Raw genomic sequence first — 19561 nt, forward strand, 5'->3', positions numbered from 1 at the left:
TGAACAACACACTAGAACAGATGGACCTAATAGACATCTATAGAACTCTACATCCAAAAGCAACAGGATATACATTCTTCTCAAGTGCACATGGAACATTCTCCAGAATAGACCACATACTAGCTCACGAAAAGAGCCTCAGTAAACTTCAAAATATTGAAATTCTACCAACCAATTTTTCAGACCACAAAGGTATAAAACTAGAAATAAATTCTACAAAGAAAACAAAAAGGCTCACAAACACATGGAGGCTTAACAACATGCTACTAAATAATCAATGGATCAATGAACAAATCAAAATAGAGATCAAGGAATATATAGAAACAAATGACAACAACAACACTAAGCCCCAACTTCTGTGGGTCGCAGCAAAAGCAGTCTTAACAGGAAAGTATATAGCAATCCAAGCACACCTGAAGAAGGAAGAACAATCCCAAATGAATAGTCTAACATCACAATTATCGAAACTGGAAAAAGAAGAACAAATGAGGCCTAAAGTCAGCAGAAAGAGGGACATAATAAAGATCAGAGAAGAAATAAACAAAATGGAGAAGAATAAAACAATAGCAAAAATCAACGAAACCAAGAGCTGGTTCTTTGAGAAAATAAACGAAAGAGATAAGCCTCTAGCCCAACTTATTAAGAGAAAAAGAGAATCAACACAAATCAACAGAATCAGAAATGGGAAAAGAAAAATCATGACAGACTCCACAGAAATACAAAGAATTATTAAAAACTACTATGAAAACCTATATGCCAACAAGCTGGAAAACCTAGAAGAAATGGACAACTTCCTAGAAAAATACAACCTCCGAAGACTAACCAAGGAAGAAACACAAAAGTTAAACAAACCAATTATGAGCAAAGAAATTGAAACGGTAATCAAAAAACTACCCAAGAACAAAACCCCGGGGCCAGACGGATTTACCTCGGAATTTTATCAGACACACAGAGAAGACATAATACCCATTCTCCTTAAAGTGTTCCAAAAAACAGAAGAAGAGGGAATACTCCCAAACTCATTCTATGAAGCCAACATCACCCTAATACCAAAACCAGGAAAAGACCCCACCAAAAAAGAAAATTACAGACCAATATCCCTGATGAATGTAGATGCAAAAATACTCAATAAAATATTAGCAAACAGAATTCAATAGTATATCAAAAGGATCATACACCATGACCAAGTGGGATTCATCGCAGGGATGCAAGGATGGTACAACATTCAAAAATCCATCAACATCATCCACCACATCGACAAAAAGAAAGACAAAAACCACATGATCATCTCCATAGATGCTGAAAAAGCATTTGACAAAATTCAACATCCATTCATGATAAAAACTCTCAGCAAAATGGAAATAGAGGGCAAGTACCTCAACATAATAAAGGCCATATATGATAAACCCACAGCCAGCATTATACTGAACAGCGAGAAGCTGAAAGCTTTTCCTCTGAGATCGGGAACCCGACAGGGATGCCCACTCTCCCCACTGTTATTTAACATAGTACTGGAGATCCTAGCCATGGCAATCAGTCAAAACAAAGAAATACAAGGAATCCACATCGGTAAAGAAGAAGTTAAACTGTCACTATTTGCAGATGATATGATACTGTACATAAAAAACCCTAAAGACTCCACTCCAAAACTACTAGAACTGATATAGGAATACAGCAAAGTTGCAGGATACAAAATTAACACACAGAAATCTGTAGCTTTCCTATACACTAACAATGAATCAATAGAAAGAGAAATCAGGAAAACAATTCCATTCACCATTGCATCAAAAAGAATAAAATACCTAGGAATAAACCTAACCAAAGAAGTGAAAGACTTATACTCTGAAAACTACAAGTCACTCTTAAGAGAAATTAAAGGGGACACTAATAAATGGAAACTCATCCCATACTCATGGCTAGGAAGAATTAATATCGTCAAAATGGCCATCCTGCCCAAAGCAATATACAGATTTGATGCAATCCCTATCCAATTCCCAGCAACATTCTTCAACGAACTGGAACAAATAGTTCAAAAATTCATATGGAAACACCAAAGACCCCGAATAGCCAAAGGAATCCTGAAAAAGAAGAATAAAGTAGGGGGAATCTCACTCCCCAACTTCAAGCTCTACTACAAAGCCATAGTAATCAAGACAATTTGGTACTGGCACAAGAACAGAGCCACAGACCAGTGGAACAGATTAGAGACTCCAGACATTAACCCAAATATATATGGTTAATTAATATTTGATAAAGGAGCCATGGACATACAATGGCAAAATGACAGTTTCTTCAACAGATGGTGCTGGCAAAACTGGACAGCTACATGTAGGAGAATGAAACTGGACCATTGTCTATCCCCATATACAAAGGTAAACTCAAAATGGATCAAAGACCTGAATGTAAGTCATGAAACCATTAAACTCTTGGAAAAAAACATAGGCAAAAACCTCTTAGACATAAACATGAGTGACCTCTTCTTGAACATATCTCCCCGGGCAAGGAAAACAACAGCAAAAATGAGCAAGTGGGACTACATTAAGCTGAAAAGCTTCTGTACAGCAAAAGACACCATCAATAGAACAAAAAGGAACCCTACAGTATGGGAGAATATATTTGAAAATGACACATCCGATAAAGGCTTGACGTCCAGAATATATAAAGAGCTCACACACCTCAACAGACAAAAAACAAATAACCCAATTAAAAAATGGGCAGAGGAGCTGAACAGACAGTTCTCTAAAAAAGAAATACAGATGGCCAAGAGACACATGAAAAGATGCTCCACATCGCTAATTATCAGAGAAATGCAAATTAAAACTACAATGAGGTATCACCTCACACCAGTAAGGATAGCTGCCATCCAAAAGACAAAGAATAACAAATGTTGGCGAGGCTGTGGAGAAAGGGGAACCCTCCTACACTGCTGGTGGGAATGTAAATTAGTTCAACCATTGTGGAAAGCAGTACGGCGGTTCATCAAAATGCTCAAAACAGACCTACCATTTGACCCAGTAATTCCACTCCTAGGAATTTACCCTAAGAACGCAGCAATCAAGTTTGAGAAAGACAGATGCAGCCCTATGTTTATCGCAGCACTATTTACAGTAGCCAAGAATTGGAAGCAACCTAAATGTCCATCGGTAGATGAATGGATAAAGAAGATGTGGTACATATACATAATGGAATACTACTCAGCCATAAGAAGTGGAAAAATCCAACCATTTGCAGCAACATGGATGGAGCTGGAGAGTATTATACTCAGTGAAATAAGCCAAGTGGAGAAAGAGAAATACCAAATGATTTCACTCATCTGAGGAGTATAGAAACAAAGGAAAAACTGAAGGAACGAAACAGCAGCAGAATTACAGAACCGAAAAATGGACTAACAGGTACCAAAGGGAAAGGAACTGGGTAGGATGGGTGGGCAGGGAGGGATAAGGGTGGAGAAGAAGAAGGGGGGGTATTAAGATTAGCATGCATGGGGGGAGGGAGAAAGGGGAGGGTGGGCTGCACAACACAGAGAGGACAAGTAGTGACTCTACAACATTTTGCTAAGCTGATGGACAGTAATCGTAATGTGGTTGTTAGGGGGGACCTGATATAGGGGAGAGCATAGTAAACATAGTATTCTTCATGTAGGTATAGATTAAAAATTAAAAAAAAAAAAAAAGAAATAAAGAAAGAAAAGGGGGATTACTCCTTGATAGGATAAAACTATTGGTAAATCAAAGATCAACGCATGCTTTAAATATCCTTAATGTTGATCACTTAAAGGGTGTCAGATGATCAGCTATGGAGGTACTCTTTTCTGATAATATTCCTTTCTCTTAATTAAAAAAAAAAAAAAAGCAGTTACTGTGTGCTGACCTCCAATGAGTTCTGCACAGTGGTATAGAGGGCATGTCAAAGTGTGGGCAAAGGGTCTGTTTGTTTCTACGCAGAAGATCAAGGCCTAGCTTGGATACCCAGAAAATGAACTAAGATACGATATGAGGAGGAGCTTCCGGCATCAGCACTCTCTGGAGGACTTGTGCCGGGGGATGATCATCAAAAAGCCTCCACAGGGATCCGGACGATGCTGCGGTTGTGGCTGCATCCAGCCCACAGTCTCCTGGACTTGCCATTGGAATGAGGAGGGAGATGTCTAGCCTGGCATATGCATACAGTGAGACAATGAATTTGACCGGATCTGTACTGTTGGAACTCAACCAGGAGTTGGGAGGGGTGCAAGTTGTAGCACTCCAAAATCTTATGACTATAGACTATCTACGGTTAAAAGAACATATGGGATGTGAACAGATCCCAGAAATGGGCTGCTTTAATTTGTCTGATTTCTCTCAGACGGTTCAAGTACAGTTGGACAATATCTATCTTATCATAGACAAATTTTCACAAATGCCTAGGGTGCCTAAATGGTTTTCTTGGCTTCACTGGAGATGGATGGTAATTATAGATTTGCTTTGTTTATGTCACCGTATTCCTATTATGTTAATATGTGTGTGCAAATTAGTTAGTAGTTTAAAACCTATACATACTTAAGATACTCTACAAGAAGATATGTCAAAGAAATAATCAATCCTCCCATGTTTCCTTCCATATGCTACATCTGTAGCTTTTCTTCTTTCTTCCTAATTACAACCCTTAAATAGAATTCGTGCCTCATATCGAATTTACCGAGTATCATAATTCCTCCAGGTGGTAAAGATACCTCGAGACAAGTTTTGGGCATAGAAGCCACAGGGCATCAATCTGCAAAGAAGTAAAAAGCTAACCTTTTCAAACAATATGGCTTCTCTCTCACTTACCCACTTTACATTTCCCTGCATGGCCCTGGAAGATGACTGGTTAGCCAGAGACGGGTAATATTCCTCAAGGGAGGAACAACCTAAGACAGGCACAGTCGCAGGGGGGCCATCAGGTGAGAAATTGGGGATCAACAGAGGTGAGGCTCAGAACCTCACCCCCCCTGCTTTGAGAGAAATCTTGTGCATCCGTGGATGTTTTGCTGCCCTTGTCTAGCTTGGATTAATACTTAGTCCATAGGCACACACCTGATCATCTACATTTGCCCTCTTACAGCACTAAACTATGTTTTCTACCTTTATCTTGCATCTACCTACCACTTCAGCATGTTATTAAAAATAAAAATAATAATTATAATAAAGGGAGAAATGTGGGATCAACATATAAATAAAGTACAAAAGTCAAACGAATATTCATATTTGACCTGATTGTTTATAGGTCATAATGCGTGATCAAAACCGAAAGTTTCTGTGATGAATGCCCTTGTACTGTTCACCATGTAAGAATTTATTCACTATGTAAGAATTCGTTCACCATGTAAGAACTTGTTTGTTATGCTTCAGAAGATTGGAGACTGACGAGAATTAGACTTGAGATGGATTAATGATTGTACATTGAGCATTGACCCCCCTATACTGAATTTTATTGTTGTTAACAACCATTTGATCAATAAATATGAGAGATGCCCTCAAAAGAAAAAAAATAAAAATAAAAAATAAAAAATAAAAACATAAGTATAAAAGTTTAACTAATTTAGGAATTGAGAAGACACCACTCTCCAGCATGGAATGTTTCAGAATAATTTGGGCCATAATCCTGTCCTTTAGCAACAAGAAATAATAATTCGGCATATATATTTTTCCAGGGTTTTATACACACATAAACATTGATTTTAAAAATATAAATGGAATCATATATTCTGTAACTCTTTTTCATTCAACTAATACATTGTGGAATTTTTCTATGAAGTATGGTTTCCTTTGGTAATGGAAGCATGTCAGCCCACTGGGCAAATATACCTTGATTTAAACAATCTCTACTTGTGGACATGAAGGTTGACCTCCAGTTTTTGATTCCACAAATAATGTAGCAATACACACACAGCTGCCCAATTACTGCCTTAGGAGAAAATCTAGATCAAAGTAGAAATTCCATTTTCTATTTTAAACATATTGCCAACTACCTTCCAGAAAAATTGTACTGATTATATTCCCACTAATTGTGTTGTTAAACCTGTAATTATTTTCATCAGATAAGTGAAAACTTTATTTCAGGTCCATTTCTTTGATATTCTTTGAGGTTGAATACCTTTTAACATAATTTTTACCTATTTGTATTGCTTTTATAAGTTGCTTATTCATGTTCTTTGTCCACTTTTTACTGGATCATTTGTCTTTTTCTTACTGATTTCTGAGTTCTAATAGATTTTAGCTCTTAAAAATACTGCAAGTATTACTTCCAGTTTATTTTGTGTTTTCATTTTCCAATCTTTTTAATTTTTTGTGGTATATTTTTCTATACAGAAATATTTAATTCTTAAGTGGTCTTATCAGTCAGTCTTCCATTTATGAATTTTGGGTTCATGTCATCTTTAAAAAAGCTTTCTCCATGCCAAGATTTAAAGATAATCTGCTGTATTTTTTTCTGGCACTTCTGTAGTTTTACCTTTAATGGTATTTGTAGTTTGGAATAATATATTGCTCTCATTCCATCTCATTACATGAACAGCTGAATTCACAGCTAAATATATTTATTCTATCATTAAATATATTTTTGAAACATAAATAAAATCTGACTTTACCCAGTCTATGAAAAAAAAAAAAATCCTCAGACAAAATGCTGAAGACTAGAGAAGTTCAGAAAGTTGCGCAAGGTCAGGTTGTTAGTGAGTGATGGACCAGGGCATGAATCCTGGTCTGTGTGACTCAAGTCATGATCCCAGTCTCCCAGAATGGAATATCCCATTGCAATTCTCCAAGCTCCTCAAGAGGTTTGCTAGTACAACCTCATTACCCCAAGAACATATGAGCTTAACTATATTACTTTTTATGATAAAATTATATAAAATAGAGTCTGCAGACCCACAGATAATTATTTACTTAGATAATATAAGAAACAGAAGAATCATTCATTCCTTACTTTTTCCCCCTTTTCTGTTTAATTACAATTATGTTTCTCTTATTTCTGGGCATTTTTTTAAATGGTATTCTTTCCTTAGATGATCTTTTAAGAGTCCTTTATATTACAAAGCAAAGGTCCTAGTAGCCATTGAAACGTTGACTATAAATTTTCTGACTTTGTTTTGTTAAAGAATCTTTCAGCTTTCAATATTCTACATTAAATTCTGGTTTTGCTGCAAACCAATGACCACATTCCACCAACTGTCTATCCAAGAGAATTATGTGGAGTGATTAAGTTCAAGTAATCTATAAAAACTAAAACCAGAAAATATGTACTTTAAATATTTTTTAAGTACCTACAGCTTTTGAAAATGATTTTTTAAACTGGCTTAGATTTTTATTCTAAAAATTTAAAGATGTAAATCATATCAAATAGGAAACCAATTGCAAAAATTATAGCTCCCCATGCAGTTGTATTTTGAGAATAAGCTACTATAATGCAGTTTTTGGGTTTTGAATTCTGATTTAAACATTAACTACCAAGATTAATAAAAAAAAAAACAAAAACAAACCAGCAGTGGAAAGGGAGAGTTTGGTAAAAATCAAGACTGAATCTAGCTGGGTACAGATAAGAATTTAGGTATCTATTCATCAAATGAGTTTTAGTTTGGGAAATTGAAATATCTAAACTCCAATAATTTTTGTCACTAACTAGCTATATCCATGGGTCAGCCAATTAACCTCTCTGGATTTCAGTTTTCTCATCTGTAAAATAAAGTGCTTTAGATTAGATGCTCACTAAGCTTCCTTCCAACTACTTAAAAAAAGTAACTTATGACTATAATCTGTTTGAGTAAATTGAAAAGTATTTGTGAGGGATTTGGTTAACGGGAAAAGTGAATAAAGGGTATTTTTAGGTAAAGGCACCAAAATTTTTTTTTAAAAGAGAGTACTTTATATAAGAGCAAAATAACTAGATACCATTTGGTATACTTAACAAATTCATCTTATGGTATGATCATATTTCCTTTGGAAAATTTAGCTGAATTTTGCAAAGAATTCAGACTTAAATTTATATTGAACTACAGTCTACTGTGACTACCATCCTAAAATACCTCATTCTAGCTCATTTAGGAATTTATATGTTATATTGATATGAAATGTCATAATTTAGAAAATAGATGCATGCCTGAAAAGTTGTTGAGGAGACTGCCACTGAGGTAAGGAGTGGGGAAGGGATTCAGTCACAAATCCTTAAAATTTGAGAAGTTTAATTCAACTTTTCAACTAATAGAAAACACTTATGGCAGGGATATACTCAGTCAACAAAAGAAAGAGTGAATTGTTCCAATGCTTACCACACACTCAAATATAGATTTTGGGGAAGAAAACTTTCAAATAAGAATCTTTCCTACTTATTTCTTTTGCTTTAAGTGAGGTTTACTTTTGACCTACGATATTACTCATACTACATAACTTCAGATATGCTTTGATTCCTGATTTGTCTTTAGTTGCTATGGGAACTGCTATTTATAAGACCTCCCCCTTTAAAAAATATGAGTAAGCATCTACTAAATTATAAGGATTTAACTTGAGACTGTAGAGATATATTTGAGTTTTTAAAAAAGGATTATATCTGTAGCATAATTTTTATAAGCTGCTGTACTTTCCATTAGGAAAGAAATAAGCAAAGTTTCAGTAATAGGTAAAAGATTGTGTGAATATGTCAATAAACAGGTTAATCAGAAAGTCAGATATCAAGGTTACTGAGAATAAATAATGCAGCAGCTTTTAGTTGTAACTATTTTTAACACAAAGGATGTCGAGAAAGATTAAGGGATACATACATGAGAACAGAAATGAAGATGATGCACATATAGGTGGGAAATAGGTTTGAGGAAAAAATAAACTCATGAAACAACTAATTCTCTTCTCATCAACTTCAGCAGTTCCAGCTACCTAAACTCATAATTACTTCCTAAGTACGCAAAAAACATCTAAGAAACCTGAGATCACTATATTGGAAAGAAATAGGAAAGTGGACCGAATTTTATGCATCTCATTCAAAGACCACTAAATGAGCATCTGTTCCTTCATTCTCATTTAAGCACATTGGTCATTATACCCAGGCTTGTTCACTATTATCTTATATCCTGATGGGCAAATGAATATGGCAATGCATCTAGAAGTTGTTCTTGCCTGAATAGGTATCTAGTGTCTTTGTATTTATCTTAATATTACAGATCACTCATTAATATGCATGCTTAAAACCAGAGCATAAACAAGTGGGTACAGAGGATAATAGTTACAGAATTTAACCTTAAGTAAGAAATTAACAGCAACATTTGCACATGCCAAACACTGTTCTATACACTGGGGATCCAGCAATGACCAAGACAGCTAAAGTTCCTGCCTTCATGAAGCAGGGATAAGAAGACCATAAACCAGTTAATATATCAATTGTAATCTTGTTGGAAATCATCTTTCTAGACCTCAGTTTGCTACCTACAGAACTGGGAAACTAGTATTACTTAGGTATGTATTATTGTATCCTTCTCAAACAAAAATTATGTTAAGAGCTTATAAATCAATAGGCCTTGTACTCCAATTGTCCCTGATCTACCCCTGCCCTCACATATACATGATAGAATGTAGGCCAACATAAGACATATAAGCCATGCCATGAAATAGAAGAAAAATAACTGGATCATGGTAAGACTCAATACAAACCTGTGTTTTACATAGAAACTAACTGTAGTTGGTAATAAGCCAGGGTTTCTCAAATAAGATGACAAAGACAAATATATTCTATTTGGAACATATTTTCTCTACCTTAGTTTCAGTACCAGTACCCAGATAGGCCATTTTTATTTCAAATACCATGGCTGTCGAAGTAAAAATCTTCAACTAATGTTAATCAGATTAAGAATTTCAAGTCACATTTTAACATGAAAATTTTTTTTTCTATTCCTGTTGGATAAAAAACTTTATTTAATATAATGAATGCATACTTTTCCAAAATTATATCAAAACACATAGTCTATTACTTGATTCCTGTATTTAAAACAACAAACCAGTTATTAATGAACAAACAAAACTAAAGATTGAAGTTCTGACCGAGGTACTCTGCTATCAGCAAGCAAGACTATTTGATGTATCTGATCTGACTATCCTTGAACTAAGTATACTACCAGTAATTCTGACATAGTAATGCACAGGACAATAAAATCAGAGTAAAGAAATACATGGAGATTTCCAACATTAAAATAAGTTAGCTTAATAGCCTGAATCAATAAACAGACATCTCTCTCAATGACACATGAAAAAAAGAAATGGGGGTAGAGGGGGGAAAGGAGACCTATATCAAGAAAACTAAGACTAAAATATGACACAAACCAAGAAATTGGGAGAAATGTATACTAATAATAGAGCCATAATGCTGTCTTCCTATTAAATAGTGAAGCTCTCTTTTAAAAGCAAAGGGCAAGTATTACTCATTTTTCTATCTTCAAGCCAAGCACAGTGCTAGGTACACATGGACCCAAAATGTATTATTTTGCTGAAAAACAGAGTCAATCCTCACACCACCGAAGCTACAAAGCTTCTGGTACCATAGCCCATATTCTTCCCATATAATATATTGTCTTTTAATAACCGTTATCTCCATTCCCACTGTCCCATTCTTCTTCTGGCATCCTCCAAAAGATGTAAAGGTGTAGATATTTCTTATATAGACTCTTGATAAAAGCTCAGAGTATAACATCTTCATTTTCTGAAGGTGAGCTACACAAGTCATCTATGAAGAAAATCTGGGAACGACTGGATAATATTCCTCAGCTCGGTTCTTTAATTGGCAGTCATCTTAGGCTTATGATAGATATTTGGCTAAACATTATAACCTCAGCTCAGCAGCAAATATCTATGAATCAAAAAGTCATGTGCTCCAAAATCAGATATTCAAATGAAAAACTGTTTTGTTCTAAAAATAAAAGCCTGTTCGTTATTCTTGCCTTCATGGAGGGCTACTCCACACATATAAGCAGTGTGGGCCACAGAGGTTCCTATACACAGGATCAACATATATCTCAACAACTGAATCTGGATTCATTTAAATTGTTAAATAACTGTGGCAACAAAGTTCTGCATATGAAACTTTCATCAATACTACTAAATTTGTCTTCTGCTTTTCATAGCAACTTAAATCACTGAAATTTGTCATCTGACATAGTCATTCATAGAAATATGAAGCATCTAAAATTAAATTGAGTTATTGGTTATCCTGGATTTTTCACTAGGAGTTGCTATAGGCATAATTACCAGAGGAGAAGTAGGCTTATCTACTGATGGCTATCAAACTTAAGGAAAACCTACTACCGATGAAACTTATGTAAGGAGTTGGGCTCTTTCGAGAACTACTCATTCTAAGTTTTTTAAATACTCAATTTCATAGGTCCTGCCACATCTTAAAAACCATTCAGAGTTCAATTAAGTAAGAAACTTCCCAAGGTATGAATGATCCAGCAGTATTATCTTTGCCTAATACTTTATGCTCCAATATAGTTAGAAAAGATTTCTACAAGATACCTTTACCTGTATTTTGAAAACACAGAGCTTCTTTTACCAAAAAAAGCTATGGCAACAATTCAACTTCATTCTGGGTATTTAAAGTATTACTGACTAAATTTTATGATACGTTTCTGTTAAAAAAAATTAAGAAATTGGTTCCCCAAGAATATAATGGGGAAAGAACAGTCTCTACAAGAAAATGTATTGGGAAAACTGGAAAGCCGCATGCAAAAGAATGGAACCTGGGCCCCTATCTTAAACCATACATAAAAATCAACTCAAAATGTAATAAAGAATTATAAGTAGACCTGAAACCATAAAACTCCTAGAAGAAAATAGGGAGTAGCTCCTTTGACATTGGTCTTAGCAATGATTTTCTGGATTTAACACCAAAAGCAAAGGAAACAAAAGCAAAAACCAGTAGGACTATATCAAACTAAAAAGCTTCTGATCACCAAAGGAAACAATCAACAAAGTGAAAAGGCTGTGTACTGAATGGAAGAAAATATGTGCACCTCATATATCTGATAAAGTTTTAATATCCAGAATATATAAAGAACTTATAAAACTCAATAGCAAAAAACCAATCTGACTTTTAAAATGGACAGAGGAATTGAAAAGACATTTTCCAAAGACATAAGTAGCCAACAGGTACATGAAAAGGGGCTCAATATCACTCACTAATCATCAGGGCAATGCAAATTAAAACCACAATGAGATACCACCTCATACCTGTCAGAATGGCTATCATCAAAAAGACAAGAGATACCAAGTGTTGGCAAGGACGTGGAGAAAGGGAACCCTTGTTCACTGTTGAAGGGAATGAAAATTAGTGCAGCCACTATGGAAAACAGTATGGAGTTTATTCAAGAAATTAAAAACAGAACTACCACATGATAACAGCATTCCCACTTCTGGGTACATATCCAAAGGAAATGAAAATTGTATATTAAAGAGATATCTGCACTCCCATGTTTATTACAGTATTACTCACAATAGCCAGAACAACCTAAGTGTCCATCAATGGATGAATGGATGAATAAGATATGATATATATATATGCAATAAGTATTATTAAGCTATGAGAAAGAAAGAAATCCTGCAATTTTTGACAATATGGATGGACCCCGAGGGCATTATGCTAAGTGAAGTAAGTCATACAGAGAAAAATTAATCCTGCATAGTATCACTTCAAAGTGCGATTTTTTAAAAAATGTCAAATTCATAGAAACAGAGTAAAATGGTTGCTATCGACTATGATGTGAGGAAAATAAGAGGAGGTTGTTAAAAGGGTACAAACTTTCAGCTATCAGATGAATAAGGTGTGAGGATCTATTGTAAAACATGGTTATCATAGTTGGTAACACCGTACTGTAACTGAAATTTAATAAGACAGTTGAACTTAAATGTTCTCACAAGAAAGGAAAGGAAAGGAAAACAGAAAAGAAAAGAAGGAAGAAAGAAACTGATTAAACACAGAAATCACACATCCAAAAACAACACAATCTCATATACAAAGATGCTCACTGCAATATTTTTTTGGATAATGAAAAAGTGGCTCAAACTTCAATGTCCTTTAATGGGGAGAACAATTCAGTGAATTATCAATCTACAAACTGCAAGAGCTGCCATACTCAAAGGTGGCACTGGGGCCCAGCATCCCCTCCTTGCCTGGGCCAGTCCCTACCCAGCCGTATTCCTCCTGGTTGAGATAGGTTCAGCCAAAAGCACCCCAGTCACTCCAGTATGGCCTCCACTGTCACAACAAGCATCTGGCTCCCATTCACTTAGTGTAGGCATCTTGTGTATTCCCATCTAGGTGCCAACTCCAAGCCCAACCCACAGAGAAGCAGCTGGAGGGTCCAAATCAGGTCCAGAACCCAGCTCTCCACTCTCATGTCCTTGGCATTGCATGGGGGAAATCAAAATTTCCCCCAGAGCCTTTTCTGCTCCCAGCAGCACCTTTATCTTAATTGGGCTTGCCTCCAATTGGGCAGCCAGTTATCCCTTGAGGACCTGATGCCACTTTGTAGTCAGACTGAGCTCCCCACCAAGCAGGTGTTTTCCAAGGAGGAAACAGGACAGTTCATAGAAACCACTATGGCCAATCAGGGCTTAGATGAGCCTTGAGAGACCTTGAAACATCCCAGTCTTCAGGTTCTAAGCACAATAGCTAGAAACCAAATAGCAAAGTACTAGGGAGATCACCTCTCACCATCCTGCAAGAAGACAACTCCCCAGGGAATCTGACACCACAATGGGTATGCAATCTTCTCCCACAAGTGAACATGTTAGGGAACTAAAGAAAAGGGGTATTCTGGGAACTGAATAACTTCTAAAAACTGGAGGATAAGCATGAGAGTAAGGCCAGGACCATGACAAGGAAAATTAGCACATTCCCTTGGTAGAGAACAAGACCCTGCATGGTCGCAGCATTGGGTTCATCTAGGGCCTTATGGTATTCTGTGTCTTCTCACCCCTTTTTTATCTGGGAGACTCGAAGAAAGGTTCATTTTCTCTGACTCCTCCCAAACTAAGGACTATACATGTGTGTAACTTAAAAGCTCATTATACAGGCAATTCCAAAAGAGAAATTCCAAAAGCAAAACTATCAAAGGCAACATCCCTAAAATAACATGCTATGTTCTTCTCTATACTATTCCCTATAATCTTAAAGCTAGTGTTTTCCACATGACAAGCCACAATAAATCTGCATTGAATAGAGAAATAAATGAAGGAATAAGCAAAAGAATAAATAAGAAAATCCATTTAGAATAAAATATGTCTTGGCAAAGAACTAAATCTGAAGAAGTTTCCAGATCTGTAACATTTAACAGGAGACACTGAAGAAGAGAAGCAGATGGAGGCACATTTCTGGTGGAAAGGCCATGGGCTAAGACTCCTGTATGCCATACATGGAGGATGGTGAGAGGCCCCACAATGGCCATGGCAAAATGAGCCCAACTCTGCAGCCAAGATTGTTCTATGGAGAGAAAGCTTACCAAGGTCACAAGGTGGAGGAAACCCACCAGTCCTTACATCATATATGTATCTCTAATACTATATATAGGGTGAAAATTATTTCAACAGTGAAACAAATCACTGTATTCAATAACCATTATGAATAACTCTCCAATAAGCAGTTACTTTGAAAGACAACACTTAACTTGGAAATATATATGTGTGTGTGTGTATACATATACATATATACACATACATATTTATTTATAACAAACATATTGTTTTCTTTGGTTACTTTTTAAAAGAGAATGTCTTAAAATTTTACTTTCTCATCTCCTCTATGCACTTATTTATAAAGTGTTTCTCAGTCCTTTTTGATGGGAGATATAAGTGTTTCATTATTATTCACATAAACCAAGAAATGTTTGCCAAATTTTCATATCACACATAAGCACATATCACAAAATTTAACCTCTACTTATCTAGAAAAGAAAACAGCTTTTAGACAAGATGTGACATTAATTACCCAAAATACAAATATTTTTAAATAAATGGTAAGAGAAATTTGACATTTTGTGAATTTTTAAAAAGTCTTTCTGAAACTTGCTATAGAGCTAATTCTCCCACACATGAGCCTTTGAAAACATTAACAGTGAAAATGCCAGCTGATTTTTAAATACCTTCACTAGGCAACAACAGCATATACTGTTGGTATTACAAATGTAAAAGATTAATAATGTTTGTAGAATTCAACAGCTTCACAAACATTTAATTGATTAACTCAACAAACATTTATGGAGCACCAAACATATCTGCCAGATATGTCTCAAGCGCTGGGAATTTAAAAGTGAACAAGATAGTCAAAATCATACCACCACCCAGCTTACACTTTAATGGGTAGAAACAATCAGTAAACAAATAAATGTAAAAGAAAATGTTAAAACAAGATAAGTGGTCTGAAGGAAATAAAACAAGATGTGATGACTGCCACAGCCAGCTTTTCTGGGGCGACATTACAATAAGACCTGAAAAATAAATAAATAAAAATAAAATAACACCTGAATGTTATAAGAGGACAGACCCTCTCTCCTAAACCCTGTCTCCTAAATACCTTTGGAGGCTCTTGTAATATTCTAAATAAATAATGATGGGTTGTACTAGTGTGTAGAGAATATGAAAAGTAGACAGATTTAAGATGTATTTGTAATCTAGAGGACTGCTGATAGATTATGTACTTAGGGTAAGGGAAAGAGAAATCAAGAACTAGTCCTAGAATTTTGGCCTAAGCCACTTCAATTATGGGAAACACTAAGGGAAGAGAAGATTTAGGAAACAAAATCACCTAGGTAATCATACGGATGAAATTAAATCAATATTTACCAAATTCTAATTATTGGTTTTCTTTTTCTCTATCATGACTGAAAAATAAAAAAAATTTCAGGAAGTAGAAAGAAAATACTATTTTACAATATTCTATAAACAATGCTTTTGCCGAAATAAAAACTTCAGATAAGATAAATTTCTACTTTTTTTCATAGATAATTCATCTTCTCACCTCTCTCCCATATATATTAACAAAGGATATGCTGGAAAGAAAAATTTTAAATATAGTAATAAATGTTATTTAATTTATTAAATAATTTATTTAAGTGACAGACTGTTATTGATCTGTCATAAAGAGCCAGGAAACAGAAAAAAAGAGAAACAGGCTCAAAAAGTTTAACCAGTTAATTAGTATTAAACAAATAATCTTGGAGGAAAACAGGAACTCCAATTAATTTTTTTGAAGCTAATTTTCCATTCTCCCATTTCCTTTGCCTCTCCCTACGAAGAGAGAGAATATGGAATGATAGAGAGAGAAGAGAAAGAGCCTATCCTCAACATATTATTAACATCAAAAAATAATAATAATTAATATTACTTTCTAAATGACAAGATATAAAGATATATTACCTAAATTTTCATACAGGAAAGGAATATCAGATTTGTCACAAATCATTTCTGCATATGAAAATTTTAGAATGCTACCTCACTTTGATAATATACACTTACAGAATATCTAACTGGTGAGATAAAAATGACAAATGAATTACTCTTGTATAATGAATCATTCATACACATATCATACATATGGATCATAGTTGAACAAGTGCTACTTATCTCCATTAAGTCTTATAACTATACTTTATGTATAAACATATCATATTTAATAGTAACTGGGTTTCAGGATAGAATGTCCTTTTTTCAATAAGCAAATAACAGTTGTGGGTTATACTTCCCAACATCAACACCGCCCCTATGAACTGGACTCTACTGAACTACTCAGAAAGAGTAAAAGAAACAGCTAAAAAAAAGCAAACTATAAAATGAGAAAATAGGATAAGCACAAATATAATTTTTAAAATATCACAAATACAGATCAACTATTTCAATAATTAGAGAGAGAAAGATCAGATATCCTAGATCTATAGGGAACTGTTGAAAGAAAGGAGTCTGAGGTCATTTACAAAATCTTAACTAGTATATCTAAAGAATTTTTTAAAATTCTGTACGATATTCAACATAATAAATGCAATATATAAAATAATTGTTCTCCCATATTTTGAGTTCTGAGATAAAATTGTTCTTTAATAACTACGCTTTATCTTTTAAATGCTTTTTTGACATTTTTGAAGAAACATAATTAGGTGCTTTGTGCTTCTGTGAATTTTTCTTATTCATAATCATCATGAATGTTTTAATGCAAATCAGTCCCATCAAACGTCTTCATAGACAACAAAATTGTATTCTGAATATCAATTATTAAAAAATTCAGAGTCAGATGATTCCATAATTACCTGTTTAAACACAGATTGTACAAATCTCAATGTATCTGTAATACAAAATAGGTCCTTTATTCTCAAGTATATGACTTAAGACTGACTCTTACTTCACCTTAAATTCCTTTGCTAATCTACCTTCTCCATTTAAACTCTTAGATCTAATCACATTTAAAAAAATCATTTCCACTGCCTCCCTCTTCATAAAAATTTCCATTTTTTCTTTCTCATTCTGTCTCAGTGCTAAGCTTTCCCCCAAATAACTACCAGTTTATTTCTTCATCAACCTTTAATAGATTATCCTTAACCTGTGTAAGGTGAGAAACAGAGTTATGGCCTAGTATGACAACAGCAAAGCACAGATACTCATTACCTAAATCTTCTCATTACTATTTCTTCGACCTCCTCTCAGAAATACTCTGTTTAGTCTTACATGCAACTATAGTGTAATATAATTTCTGAGGAGTTATTTAGAATCTCACCCTAGTTAATTTAAATGAGTAGACACATACACAATACCAGAATTCAAGGACTATCTGATCTAAGGGAAAACTGTTCTCACTGTTTAAGGTTGATTAGTACCAGGACAACAATGTATTACCAAGAGGTACACACTCTTCAAGCAAACCAGACATTTCCATCAACAAATCAGGATACTGACTCACCATAAGTATTTAAGAATCTTAAATTGTATAGTAAACAGACCTATAGACCAGTGGAACAGAATAGAGAGCCCACATACAAACCCAAGCATATATGGTCAATTAATATTTGATAAAGGAGACTGGACATACAATGTGGAAATGACAGCCTCTTCAACAGCTGGTGTTGGCAAAACTGGACAGCTACATGTAAGAGGATGAAACTGGATTATTGTCTAACCCCATACACAAAAATAAATTCAAAATGGATCAAAGACCTGAATGTAAATCATGAAACCATAAAACTCTCAGAAAAAAATATAGGCAAAAATCTCTTGGACATAAACATGAGCAACTTCTTCATGAACATATCTCCCTGGGCAAGGAAAACAAAAGCAAAAATGAACAAGTGGGACTATATCAAACTAAAAAGTTTCTGTACAGCAAAGGACACCATCAGTAGAACAAAAAGACATCCTACAGTATGGGAGAATATATTCATAAATGACATCTGATAGGGGTTGACATCCAAGTTACATAAAGAGCTTATGCCTCAACAAACAAAAAGCAAATAAGCCAATTAAAAATGGGCAGAGGAGCTGAACAGACAGTTCTCTAAAAAAGAAATACAGATGGCCAATAGGCACATGAAAAGATGCTCCACATTGCTAATCATCAGAGAAATGCAAATTAAAACCACAATGAGATATCACCTCACACCAGTTAAGATGGCCAACATCCAAAAGACAACAACAACAAATGTTGGCAAGATTGTGGAGAAAGGGGAACCCACCTACACTGCTGATGGGAATGTAAATTAGTTCAACCATTGTGGAAAGCAATATGGAGGTTCCTCAAAAAACTCAAAATAGAAATACCATTTGACCCGGAAATTCCACTCCTAGGAATTTACCCTAAGAATGCAGCAGCCCAGTTTGAAAAAGACATATGCACCTCTATGTTTATCACAGCACTATTTACAATACCCAAGAAATGGAAGCAACCTAAGTGTCCATCAGCAGATGAATGGATAAAGAAGATGTGGTACATATACACAATGGAATATTATTCAGCCATAAGAAGAAAACAAATCCTACCATTTGCAACAACATGGATGGAGCTAGAGGGTATTATGCTCAGTGAAATAAGCCAGATGGAGAAAGACAAGTATCAAATGATTTCACTCATCTGTGGAGTATAAGAACAAAGGAAAAACTGAAGGAACAAAACAGCAGCAGACTCACAGAATCCAAGAATGGACTAACAGTCACCAAAGGGAAAGGGACTGGGGAAGATGGGTAGGAAGGGAGGGCTAACAGGGAAAAAGGGGCATTATGATTAGCACACATAATGTAGTGGGGGGGACATGGGAAAGGCAGTATATACAGAGAAGACAAGTAATGATTCTATAGCATCTTACTATGCTGATGGACAGTGACTGTAATGGGGTATGTGGAGGGGACTTGATAATAGAGGGAGTCTAGTAACCATAATGTTCAATAATTGTACATTAACAATATCCAAATAAAGAAATTAAAAAGATTTTTAAAAAGTGTATAGTAAATTCAAAGTCAAAACAAAGGAGCTGACTGATGGAGGACATCACTATAACCTGTAGTAAGGAGTATTCAGAGTTACATGCTTACAA

The 19561-nt window shown here is 35.0% G+C and overlaps 1 protein-coding gene and 1 pseudogene across 9 annotated transcripts in view; one reads left to right on the forward strand and one right to left on the reverse strand.

Annotated features, from left to right (window-relative positions):
• The window catches only part of NUBPL (NUBP iron-sulfur cluster assembly factor, mitochondrial), a 259893-nt gene that overhangs the window by 98034 nt on the left and 142298 nt on the right, over window positions 1-19561 (reverse strand). The window lies entirely within an intron of this gene.
• LOC108400366 (cell division cycle-associated protein 3 pseudogene) lies at window positions 12749-13941 on the forward strand (annotated as a pseudogene).

This window comes from Manis javanica, chromosome 8, assembly GCF_040802235.1.
Source record: "Manis javanica isolate MJ-LG chromosome 8, MJ_LKY, whole genome shotgun sequence".
Lineage (NCBI taxonomy): Eukaryota > Metazoa > Chordata > Mammalia > Pholidota > Manidae > Manis > Manis javanica.